Source organism: Gymnoscopelus microlampas, assembly GCF_963454915.1.
Source record: "Gymnoscopelus microlampas genome assembly, chromosome: 1".
Classification (NCBI taxonomy): domain Eukaryota; kingdom Metazoa; phylum Chordata; class Actinopteri; order Myctophiformes; family Myctophidae; genus Gymnoscopelus; species Gymnoscopelus microlampas.
In genome coordinates, this window is record NC_139962.1 from 14095518 (window position 1) to 14113017 (window position 17500).

Genomic DNA, 17500 nt, shown 5'->3' on the forward strand with positions numbered 1-17500 from the left:
CCATCAACTGGCCCCAGAACAGCTCATTTTTAAGCCAGCCAAATAGAGGTCCACCTCAAGAGTTCACCAGTGTTCACTTAACACCTGTAACCCAAGGATCACCAACCTACACACACATGATTGATTTTAGCACTCAAGTGAATACTTTGATCAGAGGGCAATGATGACCCTCCAATGAAACAGAACATATGAATTTGAAAATCAGGATGGATTAATTTCATGTTATGAATTCAGCTGGTTGCTGATATCAAGCTGTAAAGCTCTTTAAGATATTCCCAAACCCATGGAGTCTCTTTACATCATAATCATCTGCTCTTTAGATATTATGAATAAAAAAAATCTATAATATTTATCATGTGACAATGTGCAATGACTTGTATAAATGTGACATTCTAAGTTAAAAATGTATCCCATTATTTGATTTTTGTGGTTGTTTGACCATACTCTCTTCTCACATATCTTTATTATTTATTTTGTGTTCTTGGCTTAATTTATTGTTTAGATTATTTGTAACATTGTATATTGTTGATGCTAAGCACTTTAAATGGGCAACATTTTGGAATTTGACCATGCTGTAATCCTATACCAAATTATATGATCAAAACATGTTTGGGTTTATTTTTTATTTTTTATTAGAGCACATTATTATAAGCACTTATTAAACACAAACTACAACCATTCAGGTTTGAAGTGGAATAATTCATAATTTTCTTACACTAAGGTCAACACACTGATACTTTGTAGTGTACAGTGACAACATGTTCATTCAATATTGAGCCATTCCTGTATATGGCATCTCTTTGTGTTCTCAGCAGATTATTTGTTATACAAAACAATGCTCTCTGTTTCAGGGGTTTTCTATCATATGTAAATTAAAATATTTCTTAGCAAGGCTACATTCATGCTCTCAAGCCCTGAACACCTTTGCCATTACTATCATTGCATGGCAAAGTCGTTGAAGACGGACACTGAATATAATTGTTTAAATTATTAAACTGCCATTTATATGACTATACATTTGTTTTCTTTGTTGACCCTGTTTTTGTTTCTAATGAAAATCATTCAGAGCAGACCCAATCAAGCTGACTATAACATGTTCCACAAACTACCCCCCACTCCTCATGTGAGGTTATTCCCATTCATGTCCTATGTATCCATGTCAATATTATTAAAACGTGAAGGCCATTTCCAGCTTCGTAATCTCTCTTTTTTGCTAGTGTGAGACTGACATCTACTGGTCATTACACAGAATATCACCTAATGGAAATGATTGTATTTGAATTCAACTTGATCTCTTTCATTAGACAATTGTATCAGACAGCGCATGACATGTCCAGCCAATTTATAATGTTTGACACAGTCAAGGGAGCATGCTGATCTAATAGTGAAATCTAATTCTTCTGATGGGAAGACTAATAGATATTGATTACATGGCTCTTCAGATGGCTCTTTGGTCCCAAGGCACTTCAGACTGAGACGGATACTCAAATAATGGCTGCGACGCAGAATGAATGTTAATTCTCTGAGACTGTAATTGCCCTCCAGTAGGCTACCAAAGTGCATTCTAACGGAATACTAACAAGGCATACGCGCCATTGTCACATGGTTAAAAACCAAATAAGTGCAGCTGCAATTGATTATTTAATGCGTAGGCTATGTTTCCTGTTGTCGTACTAATACAGTGATAAGGTGGCTATATGATATTCCAGGGGGTCCCCAGCAAAAGTACCGTCATTAATGTAGCACCACATTTAACCACACTTTATCCATTATACGTTGGTTATTCAAAAATAGCAGATCTACAAGCTCACAGCACGTCACTTCTGCGCACTACGAGCTTAGAGTCCTCCTCATTGCGATTCCTCCTCAAGTGCTGTGGTGTGGGCAGTGCACAGACACATAGGTCGGCCGATATAGGTCATAAAGGTCACAAATGCAAAACCTAGTTTAACTGCAAATCTGTTATTCTTTTGTTGCATTTGTTATGATAAACACTTTAATGGCATGGCCTTATATTGTAGTAGCCTATACTATTTATCTCAAAAGTATACAATCAATAATAATAATAATTCAACTTCAGAACTTTATTAATAAAGTAAAATGACATCAAAGAATAGTTGTGTGTAGCCTATACCATACACACGAAATACAAATACTAACCATGCATGTAAAAATATATAACATATTTTTTTTATCAGTATGCTCTTTGTTCTTGTGAAGCAGTTTTGTAGCCTATAGGTGAATAATCTATAAATATTTCTATTTCCCTTTTGGCTAAAGAAGATGTAATACCTGTCACCACACCTGTCAACATGTCCATTGGCAGTTTGTCTATGTGGGAATGTAGCCTATTTTTCGTTTGCATTGCGTGTGTGGCTTCGTTTACCGCACTCCAATATAACTCCCATTAATATTGTAGACAAGGATTGGACAGCAGGCCATACTGGCTAGTAGTCCACTTGGACTTGTAGACTATAGTCGCTACTGTTGTTATTAGACTTATGTCTTCATTGTGTTATTATTATATTATTAATATTATAAACACACACACACACACACACACACGCACACGCACACGCACACGCACACGCACACACGCACACACACGCACACACACGCACACACACACACACACACACACACACACACACACACACACACACACACACACACACACTACACGCACACGCACACGCACACCGCACCGTTCCATCTGCTGTCTTATCACTCATATTTCATATAGCCTAACCACAGAGCAGAGATAACTTAATAATAATAGTTTCGTTTCGTTAAGAATTGATTCTTTGTTTGAACCTTGAGAATGTATGTAGCCCAGGCTATATGGGAAATGTATAAACTATTTAAACAATGAAGATCAAATATTGGGGACGTGGTGGGGCATATATAAATTGGATTAGCTAAAGTAGTGGTTCTCCCCAAGGGTTTCCAGGGGGTCCCCAGCAAAAGTACCGTATAGTTAATGTATAGCATCACAATCATTTTAACCACTTTATCCATATATACGTTGGTTGGCTATTCAAAAATAGCACATCTACAAGCTCACATGCAGCACCTCACTTCTTCATCTTATAGACATCTGCTATTTTAGAACATTTTTAAAAAATATGTTTGCTTTTTAAAAAAAACATATCTTCCCCCTGGCACAAACTCTTTTCAGATGGGGGTCCACGGCCAAATACATATCAATTTTGGGGGTCCTTGACATGAAAAAGTTTGAGAACCACTAAAGGGGAGCTCAAGGATCACTTTTAGGACTCATATTTGTTCCAGGTATTAGGGTGACACCTAGTGGCCTTTGTGTACAATATCCTTCAAGTTGTTTTTTATAGTCTGGTTGAAGGATATTAAATACAATCTATATGATCCTCTTAAAATCGGATTTTTTGCAAAAGGGTTGGTAATAAGTAACAAGTCAGCGTGACTGTCAGCAAAAGGTCATGGTTGAAGATACAGGGAGGAGTTTTACTGTCAAAACTTGTATTTTCAGATTGGGTGTCATTATTAATTATGGGAAAAAAGGTATGGAAATGTATTCTATTTCTCATCAATACCACGTATATGTTTTAACCTTACCTATCAACCAGAATCAAGTTCAACACATTATTTAAGTTGAGGGCCGGCCCCGGCCACATTATCTCTTTATAGGAATGTTCGCATACATTTCTCAGTTCGTGCAACTATGATGGTGGTAGCAGGTGGTAGTACTAGCAAAACATTAATCACCACAACAAGACCACCACAGTAGCCAAGTAACAGTAATGGAGGCAGAACTCACCTAAACCTAGTTTACCTATTCATTTGTGAAATAGTCTTTAATATATTTGATAAATTAAAATACATACAGATTATATCAACAACTAAGCATGATTTGTATGCATAAAGACACACACACACACACACACACACACACACACACACACACACACACACACACACACACACACACACACACACACACACACACACACACACACACACACACACACACACACACACACACACACACACACACACACACACACACACACACACACACACACACACACACACGGTTAAAGTCATACTGGGTAAAAATAGGTGACAAAAGTCACTTATTATTTCAGATAATATCTAATCAATCTTGATCACATTTACTTTTCCAAGCAAGCTAAATGTGCATTGGTGTTTACATATCACAGTCCCAATCCCATCCATCTCAATTCTGTTCTGTTCTGTTCTGTTCTGTTCTGTTCTGTTCTGTTCTGTTCTGTTCTGTTCTGTTCTATTCTATTCTATTCTGTCCTACTCTGTTCTGTTCTGTTCTGTTCTGTTCTGTTCTGTTCTGTTCTGTTCTGTTCTGTTCTGTTCTGTTCTGTTCTGTTCTAGTCTGTCCTACTCTGTTCTGTTCTGTTCTGTTCTGTTCTGTTCTGTTCTGTTCTACTGTATTGTATTGTATTGTATTGTATTGTATTGTATTGTATTGTATTGTATTGTGTTCTGTTCTGTTCTGTTCTGTTCTGTTCTGTTCTGTTCTGTTCTGTTCCTTTAATCCTGTTTTACTCTACAAACGTTTACCCCTACATGCAGTGGGTGCACAACACGAAAGAAGAATCTACTCTCAAGTAGGCTAATTCTCAAGTAGACCTATTCAAAAGTGTAAATTACATAACATTGTTTTCTTTAAAAAAAAAAAAAGATTTGTCTTTAGTTCAGCTTTGCTGCCTTTATGGATAGTTTTAAGACAGGAAAGAGGGAAAGAGAGACGGGGAGAGACAGGTCTTCGGAAACGGGCCAGGCATTAGAGCGTATGAGCCCGGACCACTACATTTTCTTTCTAATATCAAAGTATTGGTGACGGTGTTGTAGCGTAGTTACCACTGCCCAACATTCCATATCATCCTGAATGCACCCCGCTCATTATGTGCGCGCTCACGCGATATGCTGCGCGTCCCAGTCACGTGATGCCGCCTCATCACGCTTGCGCACAGAAATTCAAGATGGCGGAGAGTGCGGAACTGAAGGTAAATCGCAGCTTGAAATCATTATAAATTTACACAGTTGCCAAGCGTCTGAAATGCCAACTCGCAATTCTCCTCTGTAATTAAATATTTTAGAGATGTAAGATGTTATCGGAAGGTGGTTTTAATGCATTAGCAAAAGTGGAACTTTATTGAATTCCCCAGCGTGGAAGACAGACAGACGCGAGCATGTTTTTGTTGACATTGAGAGCCGTTAACTGTCCGTTGTCTTGTTAGACATGAGCTGTAACGTTACATGCGATGAGGATTCGTCATAATAAGTCACTTGTTGCTCGAATGACATGATAATAACCACATGAACACGCTCTGATAGTCAAAGTATTCATTTGAAATTAGAAAAAGAAAAAGAGTGGACGTTTTCGCGCTTATATTGTGGCTGTCAAAGTGTTTTTTTTGCAGATGGCAACATGCTGGTTACGTTTTTTGATTGATTGATTGAATACTTTATTAACAGTTTGCAAAAAAGCACAAAGTGCAGTTCTATAGGCTACAAAAGGATGCTAAAAGGAATAAGGATTAAACCCCAAAAAGCACTATGGCTTGTTTGCATTGGGGTCCTGTCACTGTATATTCAATTCATCGAAAAGTTTAAATATATCTATTTGAACGTTGTGAGAATGCATTGTGACATATACATATTATTACTGGTGGTAGCCTAACTAACGCATATTCATTTCTGACATAGCAAAAGCGTAAAGATAACGTTATTACTGCCTTGCATAGTGAGTGATGCATCTGCTCTTCACCCTACCTGTTGACGTCTGTATAAACAACAGCACGTGGGTTTACATTGGTAACCAATTAACCTGACTACACGTCAATGAACATCAAGTAATAATGTTACACAAATACACGTCCTGTTTACTACTTGGTTATTACGAGCTGACAGACACGCACGGCATCCAGCGACGTGTCAGTGACGCTTTCCAACTGTGCAGGACAGGTTGGTAGAATGGTGAATAGACTAGACTAGGGGTCTTCAACGTTTTCAGGCCAAGAACCCCCTAGTTGAGAGAGAGATGAAGCAGGGACCCCCTCTGTATTGTATAAAATTGTGTTTCAGATAAACTTTTGCTGCTCTTTTTTCCCTCTACATACATAACTCTTTGCCAAAAATGTGAGCTTGTAGATCGGCTATTTTTGTTGTTGTTGATGTGCGTTTCAGTCAATAATATGACATGTATTTGACTCTTGTGTTTTATTTAGCAATTATTGATATGACTAGTTAGTAGGCTATAGTCTGTTTATAACACATTTTCTCCAGCATGTTTCGATTGTTTGCCTGCTTGGAGGTTGAGGATTCACAGAGGCTCTCTGCTCTGAGCATGGTCTTACACCATTGTAGAATAAGTAAGTCCCAACCATAACTTAGACTTTATGACCATGGTCATCAGTCCTTTGGAGCCCTACTTCAAATCTTGTTATGTTGGTTAACTTGGCATGACAGTAAATATGGTGTACATGGGGAATTGGCAGTGAGTAAAATGGGGATAGATAAATACAAATAATATGTAATATAATGTAAGCATTGTGAGCAATGTAAACATAAGCCTTTCGTTAAAGGCTTTCAATAATTTGTTATTAATTCTAGGTTTACCAGTAATTTGCAAGCCACCTGGTCTATAGCCTATTATACCAGGCATTTATACCAGTATTAAGATGTCTGAAAGCAAGTTAAATTATAGTTCCTTTACTTGATGGGCATTGGGCAGTGTTAGTGCTTGTTTAAATGCTTGGCACATAGGGTGCATTTATACGCTCTCGGGCAGATACTACTTGTGAGCTTAACTAAAGGTCTTATTGTCCATCTCAGATTGTATTTTGTTGCTCTGCTCCAACTTAAAGGAATACATCACCCACAAAATGACTTTCTGTCAATTCCTCAACCCGTGAAGCCTTGAATTCATGCAGATGTTTTATTTGTCACCTTCATGGTGAATTAATCAAAAATACTTGATGAATTAAAGAAAATAGGGGTCCAAGCAAAACTTTTATAAATCAGTTTATAAACTCCAACATTGCGCTCAGTCTTTAGTATCCAAGAACAAAGCAAAGGAGGAGGGCTGCAGCATTCTTAAAGTCTGTAAGATAAATGCAGTGTTGGAAGGTGTTCTTTGGTTAGAAAAAGAGGGGAGCTTTCAAAGTCGGATCAGTAAAAAAAAATGAAGGAAAAAGGCACATCTTCCAAAAAAAGAAGAAGCTTTAATTAGCCTTTAAAGCCTAGTTCATATTTGAACAATTATTTATTTATTGTTCAAAGATGAACTAGCCTTTATAATTGAAGCTTTTTTTGTTTTGTTTTTTCAACTGATCTCTCTTAGTATACTATCCTGTCAGTGTCTTCATTACATCCAAAATACATGCCTTTTGCTGAAACTTCGGTATTTAAAACACTTCTGGGATAATCAGTGTTATGCACTAACGAAGGCGGGCACATGGGATTCAACACAGCTGAGTTCACCCGCACGGCATGCATTCGCCCAGGTGTGTGCGTCGTAACTAAGTACATGAGACTGTTTATACCGGAAGTGTTAAAAATAGTATGTTCCAGCAAAAATGCAGTGTTTTGGAAGTAATGAGGACACAGACCGGATACAAGGCACAGATTATACTCTGAGAGATGTGTTGGAGTTTATCAATTGATTTTTGATATAGTTTTGCTGTTAATCCTGGACCCTTATTTTCTTCATTAATATTCTCTTTTTTATTATTCTTTCACTGTGAAGGAATGTGACACAAAAAAAGGTCTGCATGAATTCAAGGCTTCATGGAGTGAGTATTTGATGGATGAAAAGTCATTTTGGGGGTGCAGTATTCCTTTAAGGAATTATCTGAATCAGGCTGTCTCTTCCTCCTACTCTCGGTGCTCTATTCTTGCATTCTTGTCTCCTGCCTCATGTCTTTCCACTTAATAACTTTGTAAAAAAAGAAAAGAAAACATACATAAGTAATGAATTACTTGTCTGTGTGGATAATCATTTTAGCGTGTGTGTGTGTGTGTGTGTGTGTGTGTGTGTGAAAGAGAGACAGCTATTACACCTCTCTGAACATTAGAATACACTAGGGACAAATATGCTAAGTTCATCATAACAAAGATAATATGAAAAAAAGATAAATTTACACTTCACAGTAACGGAGATGGATAGGAAGTAAGGAATCAGACAGACGAATGTAGTGGGGAAGGGGGAAGACAAATAGAGAATTAACAGTGAGAGATGGAGAAGGACATTTTCAAAATGTTTTGCTTTATTGGTCCAGTGTATTTTACTGAGCAAGGTCCCCTTCAGATGATCTCGATTTAAGTTTAAAGCCCGATTTAAAGGGGGGGGGGGGTGCTTAGTTAGGGGTTAAGTGTCTTTCTCAGGGACACCTCGACAGATTGCTGGGGCTGGGAATCGAACCTGGTACCTTTCCCAGGCGGCCTCTCAACCCATTCAGCTATTCCGCCCCCACACATTTCTGTGTTACCACTGTTGTGGAGTCCTCACAGGGAGGATGTAGCGCCTCCGTCCTACTCCTCCCGTTCAACGTTACCCGCTAAGGAACCGCCCCAGCCCATAGGAGTACGACAAAGCATCAGCAAACGACAAAGATCCCACTCCCCACCCGGGTTTCGTCCACCTGAACGGGCAATTGTGTTCGTTTCGATGCTTGGACAAGCCGGATGTACCGCGGTAGATAGATAGGAACGCCTAGACTCTGCAGTTGTGGAAGTTTATACTTGTCTTAGATAGATACTTTATTGACCCCAAAAGAAACTCAGGGATGAGTGTATCTGTATAGAGCAGTCGTTCTCTAAGTGGAGCCTAGGGACCTTCAGGGTTCCTTGAGGGGGTTCCAAATGGACCCCTACAGGTCTGTAACTCTTGAGAGTGTAAATTAATTTCGCTCACTGTTTTAGACCTTTACCCATTAAGACCTGGAACCCATCTGTGTCATTTTTAGATTTGAGCTAAAAAGCATTATTTATTTTACACTTTGGCTATTCAAAAATAGCAGATATACAAGAGTGCCGCGCTATGAGCTTGTAGATTTGCTATTTTTTGAAAAATCGTGAAAATGTGTGCAAATCTTTGAATATATATATTTTTAAAGCGAACATTTTCAACTCAAATCTTTGCATCTGGACAAGAATAAAAAATATTTTGAGATGGGGGGTCCAAATACATATAATTTTGGGGGTCCTTGACATGAAAAAGATTGACCACCACTGATATAGAGACATACATTTTTCAGAATACTGTTGGGATTTGGGAGACATGTAGAATCGGCTTCAGGTCTTCTTAATGGGTTAAACCTGTGATGTGACAATAAAGCTGAAGCTGATTCTGATGGAACCAAATGGACTCCATTTGGTTCCATTTGTACACAGAGTTATAGGGGTCCTTGAAATGAATACGTTTGAGAACCACTGGTATAGAGGATCTTTGGAGGCTGTGACTTGCGTCGAAGGGGCAATATTTAACTTCCGTTTAAAAAGGCAGTTAAATTCTCAATGCTCAGCATGACAGAGGTGTGAGGTAAGCCCAAAGGTCCATGTCATGTGTTGTTGTGCAAAGCAGTGATTTTAACTCATCCCTGTTGACTAGAGTTGAAGCTGTTCATCTTGCCGTTTGCCCTGTCTGAAAGCTTTCTCTCGCACTGTAATAACACAGTAAATTAGGCACTTTATTGTCTGGGGGTTTGGCCTCAGTCAAACTTTGCTTAGCCCCCAGAAGGTGGGAAATGTTATTATACTGAGAACATTTTGTACCATTAAATGAATAGAATGGCCTATAGGTTTGTATTAACACAATTTCATGTCATTAGAAGAGGTTGAAATTCCATGGACTGGACCTGATTTGCTTTTAATTAAAAATCAAAGCCTATAGTAGCCCGTGTTGTGCTAGGAGTTCGGGTTAGAACTCCAATCACCAATAGTTTGTCTTAACCCTCTTCTCTCCACTCTGCAGCTGCTGCTGCAGTAACCTGTCAATACAAATGAGTGTCTGTGCACTGGCGGCTTCCAGGTGGAGACAGGCTATTTGTACAGCCAGTGGCTAGGTTAATCCTTAATGATACAGGCCCTTTCATTCTGCACTGCTCCCTCCATTTAAGCACCTGCCTATTTCTGTCATGGTCATTGTCATTATCAGTGCAGTGTTATTTTAGGTCTGGAGTATGAGACGTCTGTGCAGAAATCACTAAAGTACTTGATGATTGTTTTCATCTTTTGATACAGTGTCGAGATGTGCATGTATACTGTGAGTGTTTGTCTGGTGTGTGTCACAAGCTCAAGCTGGTTATTATACAGTACTTGGATCGTGGAACTTCAGTGCATCGTCTCTGAATCCAAATGCCCGGACAATCATGCAAAACGTGTACTGTTGTTTGATGGACTTGATCGATCGCTGCACACAACAGAATCTTTGGAGACACAATGCAAAACATGACGTTGCTACTGCAGACAGTCATTAGCCCAAAACATACAGTACTTTACCTAACTACCAAAATGAAAATGCACAGCATGGTCAAGGCCAACGTGCGGTCTTATTTCCCTGTGGAGGTATGGTAATAAACCTGCGTAGAGTTACATTTGAAAACTACTCCACTATGTTGTTAGAGCAGAGAGAGAGCACAAAGACACAAACCAAAGACGACAGTTTGATCCTGTTACAGCACCCCTCGCTGGACAGACAGCAGGTCACGCTTTTGTAATGCAACAACGAAGAGGTTGTGTGGTACTTGCAGTACGTTAAGTATGTTTCAGGCCTTAGAGTATAATTTAAGTAGATCGATCCTCAGAACCGCCGCTTGCCAATTTTGCAGTCCCTTTTTATTACTTTCTTGACATTTAATAAAGCGCAGCAGCAATTAGGGTTTAGATCAAGTCGTATCAGAGTTATGTATAATAACTAAACAAGGCTTTGTCACGCTAAGGTGGAGCTGTGAAATAGCTGCCCACCACCGCTGAGGTTGTGGGTTTGAATCCCCTGTGGTGCATCTGGATTTGTCGAGCATCTGTACGTACACAATTGGCCTGTGTTTGGGGTTTATTGGGCCAGTGTATTTTACTGAGCAAGGTCCCCTTCAGATGATATAGATATAAGTTTAAAGTCTGATTTAAAGGGGGGGCGGGGTGCTTAGTTAGGGGTTTAGTGTCTTGCTCAGGGAGTGTGATCTTTGTCGTTGCTGATGCTTTGTCGTACTCCTATGGGCTGCGGCGGTGCCTCAGCGGGTAACGTTGAACGGGAGGAGTAGGACGGAGACGCTATGTCATCCAATATAATAGGGTTCAACAGCAGTGGCAATGGGTTCGATTCCCAGCTCCAGCAATGCCTTGCCTGAGCAACACAAAGTTTCAAATTTTTGTCTAGATTTTTTTGAAAATCTACAAGCTCACAATGCGTTGCGATGCGACGCATTGTGAGCTTGTAGATCAGCTATTTTCAAATAGCTGATGTATATACGGTTAAAGTAGTTGAACTGATTTTGATGCTATACTATCTAATTTTACTGGGGACCCCCTGGAACCACCTCAAAGACCTCTGGGGGTCTCCGGACCCCACTTTGAAAACCACAGGTTTACAGCCATGTGTTCCTGTTCTTAGCTTCACTAAGGTGGAGCTTCCCTTCATTCCTGTAATGTTGCTGTGGAAACAAGTCCAAGTTCAGATTTGTGTGATAACAGTTGGAGCTCTATTTTATCTGTAACTGAAAGATACAGGTTTGGTTTTTATTCTTATTATTATTCTTTTATCAAATACAATCCTCGCTTTCCCGAGGGTGTTTGTGAAATTTGAAGTACTGAAAGAATTGACATTTTAGCCCAAATCAAGAAAGATTGCTAAATGAACCCTTAATCAAACAACACTTCTATGATCCCTTACTGCAGACTTTAGAAACCTTGTGTTAAAGGAGTTGTTCACCCAAAACATATTTTCTATCAATTGCACACCCCATGAAGCCATGATGGATTTCTTTTTTTTTTGTCAAATTCCTAAACCAATAATTTGATGACCGGGTGTTTTTGGTAGGAGACACAAAGAGTCTACTTTGTGTCTCCTACCGGATACATTAGCATCTTCTGCCGGTAATCAAATCATTGGCTTAGGAATGCAACAAAAATAGAAAATAATTCATGAATTCAAGGCTTCATGGGGTCAGGGTGTGTAATTGATAGAAAATAAGTAATTTATTGGGTGAACTACTCCTTTAACATCAGACACATCAACAAAAATGCATCTTGAGGCTCATAAATGTGGCTGCCAGAGGGACTTATCAAGGCCTGCTACACTGTCACTCTCCTCTCTCATAAAGTGACCCCTAATCCACGTATAAATATTATGTTTTTGTTGTTTTTGGCCAATGGCCATGAGTTGCCTCTGTAAGTGTTGTTTAATGACAATATATTAACCTGAAGTAGCTTAATGAATGTAACATTATTTCAGCTGAAAATATTGGGGGAAGAAAAATATTTATTTTACACTTGACACATTGTTTGATTACTTACCTAGACAATGCTTTAAACCAAACCTTGTCTAGGTACTGTAGGTAGACTACATGCAGTACTGTATGTATGCACCTGCCTCTAGTCTATTATTAGTTAGCCTAAATTAATAGGGACATACTTTGAAACACAGAACAACCACTACACACAGAATCTACAGAATCTACTAGAGGAAGTTGGCTTATTTCCTGCTTTTAAATAAGACAATTGTATAACTCTCTTTGCTCTTATTTTTGCTCCAGTGCTTATCCTACTCTTATTCTGAGAGGCTTGATATTTAGAATTTTATGGACAAGGACTCGGAGTACTGAACTTGTGCAAATGTATTTCTAAATCCTATGATTATGACATTTTAAGGACATGCTGTCTCACAGTAGTTTATCATCCATTGATGGTTGATGCATACCATCGACAACCATCGTGCATGTGATTATATACAAGTTCAGGCTTGTTTAAAAAGATGTTTAAAAAGAATACTTTGGAAATGGAAACATTTCAGAGCTTGGAGTGCATGTTAAAAAAGTCCTACATACTACATGTTTGAGCTCCTTTGTCTCCTATGTGTCATTGCTGGGTTGTTTTAGAAATCAGTGACTACATTTTGTTTATATTTGCTGTAAGAAAACTGATTAACTTTGTTTTTAGCATCACCCTGCTATCGTTTCCCTCTGTACTGTAAATAGTAAATATAGCATGGAACACTAGGGGTGAATCGGCAGTTTTGCTGTGCGTTTATTTTTGATTAGTTTAGGGAGTTAGGTCCTAGGATCTCATGGACATAAATATAATTTCCAGTTAGCAAACCTTAGCATTTAGCAAAGTTGTGACAATAGACAGTAACTACAGTGGATCCTATCTGCAGTGAAAAACAATGTAAAGCTCCGAAGAGATGTGCTCGACTGAATCTATGCAACGGGAAAGCGTCTTTGATAATGTATGAATTAAAATGATCCACAATTAACCTAATTTCTGTATCCGCTCTAGTCTAGACCGGATCTGCAAACTACAAAGTGAATGGATCCTAGTCTAATACACAACAGGACGATGTCATCGTCCATCATGATGTTTTGATGCGCCTATCGTGATCACCCACCCCTACAACAGTTAAGGTCCTTTCACACGGCAAGCGGCCAACGCGCCTATGTAATACATTTTCTATGAGAGGCGGGCGATTATTTGGGACGCGCGGAGAAGTTGAGGGGGCGGTGAGTTGAGCGGGCGCGGTCCCATGAAACTTTCGCGCGCGTGCTCATTTGTGCACGGGCGCGCGGGTGGCAAGAGCTGGATTGCGGTGTTTTCACCGCACTGTGCAGAAGGACAAAACAACAATGATGTAGGGTGGTTAACCGAATAATCAAGAAGCAGGGTTTTTATTTTATTTGTTTTTATTTCTTATATATCAACGAATCGACATGAAGGAATTGTAAATAGATTTTTTTTATAATCAACTAAATTGATCAGTCTGATTATTAACCCTGTATTACACTTAATTTTACAATGGTGGCCTTCAAAAATAGTGAAAATAGCAGATCTACAAGCTCACAATGCATGTAGATCTATTTTCACTTTTAAAAAAATCCTTCTTTAATCCTACACTCTTGGTGCACTCTCATATGTGTGTGCGACGTGCGTGCATGCTGTTTGCATGAATGTGCGAGCAGTATGCATGCGTGTGCGTGCTGTATGTGTGTGATCTTGTAGATTTACTATTTTTTTAAGATTTTGACACATTTTGAAAACCATTGAAAAAAACGTTTGTACTTTTTCACAAGTATGCATTGTGAGCTTGTAGATATGCTATTTATTTTCACTATTTTAGCATGACACCGTTTTGCAATGAAGTATAAAATAATAGCGCCCGACCGATATATCTGTCTGGCCAATATATCGGTCATTATTTGACTTTTTTGATGACATTGATATCGGCTGTGTTATGCAGCTCAAACTTTCCATCCCTATATTTTGGCTGAAAATGTTCAAAAGTTTTCAAGAAAAAATCTGATACAGGATAGAAGATCTACAGATTTTTGGTATTCGAAGTCGAATACCAAAAATCTGTATTCATCATTGCCCTAGCTCTGGGTATCACAAATCATACTATGCGCCAATATGCAAGCCAAATACTGCAATGCAATTTCTTCAGCTCACACTGTGGATCAGAGCAGATCTGAGAGTAGATTTGAAGACCGCATGCTTGCAGCACAGACCAGACCTGTGCTGGTGCAGACTGCTCTCTTTTTGATTGAAGGGCTGGGCTGGGCCGGGCTGGGCCAAAGTAATGCAATTGCAGCCCCTAGGCGGTCATAAGATGTAGCCTAACATCAGTGGGCTCCTCTAATGATACAGAGGATCAGTGCACTCTACTCTCCAGCAGCATGCTTGGTGCAGCCTACATTCTCATTCAACTGCTGTTCTTTGATCTGGCCCTCCACCAACCTCTCTAAACCTCCACAAGACAGGAGGGTGCAGCTCTAAAGCTGTATGTCAGTTTTTGTTTTACATTGGATTCTGCAACAGTTATTATGTTCCTTTCTTCTCATTGCCTTTGTGTTCCTTTTACTTCTTCTGTTATTCATCCTTCCTCTGCATAAGCGAGGCCAAAGTGGTGGGGGCAGGAGTATGTAATAATCCAGCAGGTGGCTTCCTGTCTGGCTCCACTTGATTGTGGTGGAACCATCCCATCCCAGTTCCTGGTCTGCTCCCTCCACATGCAGCAAGAAACTGTAGCATTAATTTTCTACCAGCAGCACCTGCATCCTCTGTTTTGGCATCAAATCACAAACCCCTGGTGGCTGTCATCAATTCTTGTTCACTTAAATATCTGATGTTTGTGTTTTACATGCGGTATCATTCTCTGACAAGCTAGGACTAGACTCGTACCTTAAGGCGAGGTGGCACTGGTTCGGGTTAATATGGCAGGCTTCCTTGGGGAAGAATGTGGACAATACATATTTTGCTCCTACAAAGAAACGTCCTTTATTGGAACTCTTTTGTGCTCTTATGATATTGACACCACAGAGAGAGAGAGAGAGACAGACAGACAGACAGACAGACAGACAGACAGACAGATAGATAGATAGACAGACAGATAGATAGACAGGCAGGGAGGCAGGGAGACAGGCAGGGAGGCAGGCAGGGAGGCAGACAGACAGACAGACAGACAGAAAGACAGACAGACAGACAATGAGAGAGTGAGCGAAGCAAGCACAATGAGAGGAGGTATTTTAGAGCTACAGTAAGCCTGAGTCACAGGAGCTGGAAAGCTAAGAGGTGGGGGGAAGGGAAGACATAGAGGGAAGAAGGATGGGGAGAGAGCTGCACACAGAATAAGGCCCTCTAGCTCAGAATAGGAGCTTTATGGTCAGGTAATATTGTGCATGTACATACAAACAACAATTTGGCAGATGAAGTGCATTAGGAAAAAACTGATGGTGCAGATATAGAGAAGCCACTGATGTGTTGTCCGCCCAGTCGCCCACTATACCCCAATTTCCTTCAGTCTTAATAAAACTGATGCTTCTCTACCACGGAAATAAACTTCTCCTTGTCTCAGTTCGCAGTTGCGAAAACTCACTCAACTCAGGTTAGGATGCTGAATGCCATTTTATAACTTTTTCTTGCTCGCATCGCTTTATGTCAGGAATGGATTGAGCAGCTGGTGCATGTTTGCCTGTTGGAGATGGAAGTAGAGAGAGAAAACATTCAAGTGTGTATGGATAGATATATTATGTTGTGTGAATAGTGAACAAAAGAAGGTTGCTTCCCAAAAACATTCAAAAAGGAAAGAAAGAAAAAACTCCAGCTTGAATGGCTTGCCCGTTGTGCACCAGACAGCAAACTCCACTTGCTTGAATATTATCTTCGCTTGCCCCGGGCAATCGGGCAGCTGTCATGAATCAGTTTAATTGATGTGCTATACGAAATGTAAGCTCATCATACAAAACACTAATCATTGTTTAACTTTTGTTTTCTCTGCGTCCTGATGCTCTGGGACAAGGACCAGACGCTCGTCTCCATAGACTTTGCATTGAAACTCGATGCATTCTCAGAAGGTGCCAGTGCCGTAACACTGCTGGTGTGAATTCAGTGTTAGTTAACATCATTGACTGTCTTCCATCCTTTGTTCAAGGGCTTCTGGATAGGGTTGCGCCAGCTGAACTCAAGTTCAGTCCTAAGTTAGGGCGTAAAGTCCCTACTAGAGACTTAGTAGCTACTAGTTAGTTTGTAACTAGTGAGTTACTAAATTCTTCTATGAATATTTATGGCATATGCTTAGTTTTAACGCACAATGCTTTGGATATATATATATATATATATATATATATATATATATATATACACACACACATATAAACAAGCATCTCAATTATCTGCCACGTCAGCGTTGTGGAGGGTCTCGCAGAACACCACTGCTCCGTCTGGGTCCACACATTGCACAAATATTGCTCAGTGGTCTGGCTATTGTAATAGCTGCTTTCCGCACTGTTAATGTACTCAGCCCACACGTACAGTTTGTATGAAACTACATTACAGTAGTATTACAGTTTTGCCATGCACGCCGGAAGTGCACATACACAATATGCTTTTCGAGTTAGACAGCGCATCAGTGTAGACGGACATGCTGTTCATGTTCAAGGAAAAACAAACAACACAACACGGCCGGACAGGACCTTACTTTAAAATCAATGATACTTTGAGCTCTATTGTGCAAACATACCGGTGGACATGGACATTTGGCGATGTGCTCTGTTCAAGGAACAATATCTAACACGTCACAGACACAACTTCACTTTTTACTCTCTGTCTGTTGTCCAAACACACTGTATAAAGGCATGGACCACGAAAAAAAAACATCACTGCACTTTCGGACACAAAGCCGACAATCAACGCTTGATTCATACAGCAGCAACAGCTAATTCTTACATTTGGTTGCCTTACTTTCTTTACTAGAAATTCCGTTGCTTATTTGATT

At 39.7% G+C, this 17500-nt stretch overlaps 1 protein-coding gene across 2 annotated transcripts in view; it reads left to right on the plus strand.

Annotated features, from left to right (window-relative positions):
* Positions 1–5000: 5000 nt before the first annotated feature.
* The window catches only part of LOC311051514 (E3 SUMO-protein ligase PIAS1-like), a 49722-nt gene continuing 37222 nt past the window's right edge, over positions 5001–17500 (plus strand). Inside the window, exon 1 of one of the 2 annotated variants that reach the window (XM_084066093.1) lies at positions 5001–5021. The gene's annotated coding sequence lies outside the window, so the exon portion shown is untranslated. The remainder of the gene's footprint in view (positions 5022–17500) is intronic. The other variant, XM_084066092.1, reaches the window with a different exon arrangement.